Source organism: Ammodytes marinus (assembly GCF_949987685.1).
Source record: "Ammodytes marinus genome assembly, chromosome: 22".
Classification (NCBI taxonomy): domain Eukaryota; kingdom Metazoa; phylum Chordata; class Actinopteri; order Uranoscopiformes; family Ammodytidae; genus Ammodytes; species Ammodytes marinus.
In genome coordinates, this window is record NC_137226.1 from 11501513 (window position 1) to 11507512 (window position 6000).

The 6000-nt window shown below is 42.3% G+C and overlaps 1 protein-coding gene across 1 annotated transcript in view; it reads right to left on the reverse strand.

Annotated features, from left to right (window-relative positions):
• grm8a (glutamate receptor, metabotropic 8a) overlaps positions 1-6000 on the reverse strand; it is a gene marked incomplete at both ends in the record, with an annotated part of 148040 nt that overhangs the window by 84277 nt on the left and 57763 nt on the right. The gene's annotated exons all lie outside the window — the stretch shown is intronic.

A 6000-nucleotide genomic window follows, 5' to 3' on the forward strand; every position in this document is an offset into this window, starting at 1 on the left:
CACACACACACACACACACACACACACACACACACACACACACACACACACACACACACACACACACACACACACACACACACACACACACACACACACACACACACACACACACACACACACACACACACACACACACACACACACACACACACACACACACAATGTATTCATGTTCAAACTGACCCTGATACACATGGAGATTAAAACGTTGTAGTAGCTTCGAAATGACTGTCTTGAACAAATGGGCACCCACCCTCACACACACACACACACACACACACACACACACACACACACACACACACACACACACACACACACACACACACACACACGCAACCACGCAGGTTTTATACATGTTTATAACATGACTTAAAGCATGTCCAAGAGTGGACCTGTTATATTGGTAGTCCCCTGTTGGTGTGAGCATAACGATTCCCATGTCCACTGTTATGCTGGTTGGTTAGTGCGCAGACACACACACACAAAATCCAACATCTATAGTACCATGCACTAATCCGACTTTATATGTCAGCTCTATCCTATTAATGAGCTTCATTAGCTCATTAACCCAGCTCAAAGACGTAAAGGTGTGTGTGCGTCAGTGTGTAGAATAAGGTCATTATCATTCATTACATCTGCTTTATCCTTAACCAGTGCACTACCCAAGAGTCTACCCATGTCTTGCATGTGTGTGTGTGTGTGTGTGTGTGTGTGTGTGTGTGTGTGTGTATGTGTGTGTGCCTACATATTTAGTTTTGTCATTTATGGGTGAGAGAGAGAGAGTGAATGATGTCCCCTTCCCTCCTCGTCTGTTCCAGCCCATTTATTGAACATCTGTACAGTCTGTCGCTTTCACTATACCGCGCCCCTTAATCACACACGCGCGCGCATTCGCACCCACGCAGACGCACGCACACCAGCGTGCATGACTACTAAAACAAATACTCATTAGCCTCAAATGAAAAGCCTCTCAAGGATAATCACTACAGTGACAAAATGGGCACAGACATCCCTACACACACACACACACACACACACACACACACACACACACACACACTCCACATTTGAGACAAACACTTGGAAGTTCAGAATACTTTCTCAAGGATAATCACCCAACTTGATATACACTTTTGGACGTGTGCACGCACATAGCAAATTATGAGCAAACGAGGCATAGAACAGTGTGCACACCCACACGTGCCCATAGCGCTGATGTTTGCATTCTCTACCCGTCGTCCTTGGAGCAGTATGGATGTGATTAAATCATTGTTTGTTTTACGTTCTTGCTCCCATCATCATCAATAACTGTCCCCACTGAGAGAACACACAATTCCCGGATAAAGACTATATCAAAACTGTGCCTGTGTGTTTAGTGTGGATGTATACCTGCACCTGTGTGCAAGCGACGCGGCCGATACTCCCATAAAACACGTCTGGTCTTTTGATTGTTGCCAAAACAAACACAAAAATAAAACGCAGCTTGTTAAAAAGCAAACGTCAGTTATTAGCGCTCACCTGTGCTGCTGTGATCAAAAAGGAAAGCTGTGAGGTCAAGTCAGCAGAGACAACCGCATCTTTTTTTAATCATCCAAGGAACGTCTAGTTGAAAGCAGGAGTCATTTAATAAATAGGAGGCTTTGGAAGAGAGGGTTTTTAACATCAAAACCATAGCATATATAACACTCAGGATAAAGGATTTTCTCCCATGGCGGACCAATAACGTAGAGAAAAATGCAAATCGTGTAAAGAATAAAAACCTTAGCTATATTTATTTTTATAATGGCCGTGCTTTTGTGTCTTCTGCTGTTTGAGGCAGACTGGAGAGCTCCTAGAGTGAAACAAAAAGTTTGGTCGGATGTGAAAATGATTTTCTGTGAACTCCAAGCCCTTATATTGACTTCAGTGATTTCAACGGGCTGGGTTAAAAACCTGTGTCTCAGGTGTCTGACCTGGTGTAAAGGTATTTACCGTGGGCCAAATCAAATAAGTATCCCACTGCCATTTCCTTTTGCTAGGAAAGGAAAATGTGTCAGATGGCGTCAGATACCAACAGAGTGGTTAATCCATGATCTGCTAAATTCCGTGTGTCAACAATGACCCTCATTCATTTTCAGGGAAAAATCTAAACTAGCCACTAGATTTGGAGAACTCAAGAGTGAAACGGGCTGTTGAAATTTCCATTTGCAATCGCAGCATCCACTTGTTATGGAAAAAAAACTGCTTGACTGCCCCCAACCTGCAAAAAAAAAAACACAATCTAGACTAGGGACTCATACAATTGTTTAGGGAAATCCCATCACAGGCCAGGCATACTAATGTGAGACCAGTGAGAAGTTCTCTTTTTTACAGATAAAACAATAGGCCTCAGCTGTATTGGGCCACAGTAATAGCCCAGTTTATTAAATCATTCAGCAATTGTAGCACAACCGTCTACAACGGCGCTAATTGAATTGTGGGCTCTTCATCTTGCTGAGCAGCAAAACACTGAGGAGCTCTCAGTTGATCTCTAATAACCCGATTATGGCGCCTCCAATGTGGAATAGAATGGAAGTGAATATAAATTCCTCAAGTATATTTATGTGTGTATTCTGGGCATGTGTTTCTAGTTTGTTTTGCTTCGCTGTGTGTAGGTGTAGAGCATATTTTTGTATGCCTTTCTGCTGTTTGTGTGCATGTGTGTAGGTGTCATCTAATGAGAGCCAGAGCTCACACAGACTACTGCAGCAGTCAGTGCAAATGTGCAGACATGTATTCATATACAGGTGTGTGTGTGTGTGTGTGTGTGTGTGTGTGTGTGTGTGTGTGTGTGTGTGTGTGTGTGTGTGCGCGCGTGTGTGTGTACACGTATGGTGTATGCATGAATGTCCACTTGACTGACAGTGCGTGGTCAGTGCGTGCTAGATGTGATGATAAATAAATTTGATGTTTAGTATGTCAAGTGCTTCAGCCAAATGAAACCCTTATCGTCGGTAATTAACTCCATTCTGTTTTTGAGATTAAATGCCTTCCGTATCGGGGCGGGAGACGCCGCTGTCTCAACGTTTAATTAACAATCTGCTGCCCTCCCACACTCTCCCCTCTATGTCTCTCTCTCACTCTGTCTGCACCATTTCACATACTAACCAACAGAGGCATCAATGGGTGTGTATCCTGCTCTTGTCATTTATCCTCTCACCTTTAAGCTTGCCAAACTTGAATCTCCAAAGTATTGAAACAGGTGTGTGTGTGTGTGTGTGTGTGTGTGTGTGTGTGTGTGTGTGTGTGTGTGTGTGTGTGTGTGTGTGTGTGTGTGTGTGTGTGTGTGTGTGTGTGTGAAAAAGACACTATATCTAAGCAATAGGAAAAAAATATATATATGAGGAACCACTTCCATGTTTTCGACAGTACATCTATTTAAGAAGTGTTCAAAGCGTGTATAATAAGTGTTATTCGCTAGTGTGACTTGCGCTTCAATTCTGTAATACTGTGAGATTGAGCTGCTCTCAACTGAGTTTCCCCTATTTTACAGTTGGCTGCACCTTCCAGATATTTTTAAAAGCGTTGTTTGAGAGGATCTATCCAATAGCCATTCTCTGCATCACTCCATTACCCCAACCCTGCACAAAACACCACAGGAGTACCTCCCACACACTCTGATACCCTCACGCATCCTGGAATTAAGGCGTCTACACACACAGGTGACAATAGCGTTGAAAATGAGGGTAACTTTAAAGATAGCCACCTTTATTCCACTGGCACTGTAGTGTGTGTGTGTGTGTGTGCGCGCGCGTGTGTGTGTGTGTGTGTATGTGTGTGTGTGTGTGTGTGTGTGCGTGTTTGTGTGTGTGTGAAATCAAAGTCCTTGCCTTTAATGATTTATCTGTTACGACACAGCTGTGTCACCCTCTCTGCCCTCCACTATAGCATGTGTGTCCCTGAAAGTCTGAGACAAACACACACACACACACACACACACACACACACACACACACACACGACCTGTCAAATGTAACTATTAGCACTACATTCAATAACACGCCTGGACCGAATATGAGGTTCTTTGCACCCGGCATATCCACACAGGAAGAAATTAATTTCTCTCTCTCCAGCTTAGCAAGTGTTTCTTTGATGGAGCCGCCCACTGCATTTATCCCCACAGCAACACCTGCCAGAGAACTGTTACCTTTGGATACATTCCCTCACAAACAGCAAACACACACTGAGCATGGCACACTTTCTTTTCTCTCTGAACCTCATTAGCACAGCCTTAAAATTAAAAGTTGCCCTGTGCTTCTCTATGCTTTGTTCATAGCTTGGGGCACTGCAGCGTGGCCCTTTGAAGTAGGAAATGTGTGCGTGCGTATGTGTGTGTGTATGTCTGAGTGTGAATGTGCCTTTGTATACATGCTTTCATGAATTTGCCTATGCTTACTAATGAACATTTTGCATTTGCACGTATATGTGTGTGCACTCCGGTAACTCCATGTGCACTAGTCTGTAACATAGCTGTGGATGAAGTGGTGCGGTAAATATTGTGTTCTGCATTTTTTTTTTTTTTTCTCGCTCCAAGTCGAAACTTCTCCCCGCAGGCGTGCTAATGAATCATTGACAACACCCACGGAACCGCTGTCCCAGGAAATTTACATCCTCCCATTAAAATAGACCTTAAAGGACACACGCCTTAGAGCCTGAAATGAGCTGGGGGAAAAAAATAAGATGGTCTTAACCCCCCCGGACCCCAAAAAACATGCTGCACAGACCTGGTACAAGCCCCGAGGTGAAATGGCTTTTTTGTGAGCCCATAATGGACCTCAGCTTGAAATTACTTGTAATTTGCTGATAGTTAAACCCTGATAAGGCAAAATTGTCTCAGTTTACTGAAAATGTAATGTACTTTTGCTCCATGTTTGTTTTTTTGCGGCGAACACGAGACTGAGATGAGATTATGAGCGATGTCCTCCGTGGTGGTGTGAGTTATAAAGACAATAAATTGCGGTGGCAGTTTGCATCAGCGAAGGGATATTGGATACGTGCGATGATCTACCGAGCGCATAATAAAATGTTTCAAGTGGTGCTCACTGCTCAGACAAAAATACAATAATTTGTGGCGTCTATTTAAGGAGCTAATTTGCACTCTAGCCTCAGTATATTACGGCTCAGGTTAGTTTGCATCTTCTCTGTGTTTATTATAACGATTGTAGACCTTGTAAAAATCCTGCTTTCCTAGATTTCACATTAATACTGCAGCTGTGCCTATACTGTCCTATAGAGTTCATTTTCCAAAGCTACATTTCACTGTCTTCGTCAGAGAAGAGGAGACACAAGGTTAAACTTTAACACAAGTTTTCATTAACAATCTTAAAACTTCTTTCCAAACATGGATGCCACCATCCACATTTTTTTAAAATATTGCTTCTTCTTTTATTTTTTTTGCATTTTTTCCCAATCGGAGACTACTACAACTTCAAAATACCCTTCTTAAGCATTTATGAGCAGTGTATGAATGGTAAGTGCTAAAATAACACACCATAATTTAGGCCTACTGTAAATGAGTAAAAGACAGCTGCAATATCACATCTGGATGTTGTATCTTGAACATTAGTTCTGCACATTAACAAACACTTTAAATGTCACCATTACAATACATCATTATACATTTCTCCTCAGTATATCATACATTTTTTACAAATGGCGTGCAGCATGCGAGTGATGTTACTGCTCATCCTCTCCGTGCAAAGAAGACAGAAAGCGATGTCAGTGTAAAACAAAACATGAAAGCAAATGTGTACTACATGACATCCCCATTTCTCAATACATTAATATTACAGTAGTTACCATGGCAAACAACCTTTATCATCCATCTACATTGCACTTTACATTATTGAAAGTAATGGCCATGACAGCCGGTTATAGAAAAACCCATTTTCCTGCTTGTAAATCTGCATTATTCATCAAATTAGTAGCCATTGTTCGTGTTCTACCTGATACAGTGACAGGATGGTACAATTATTC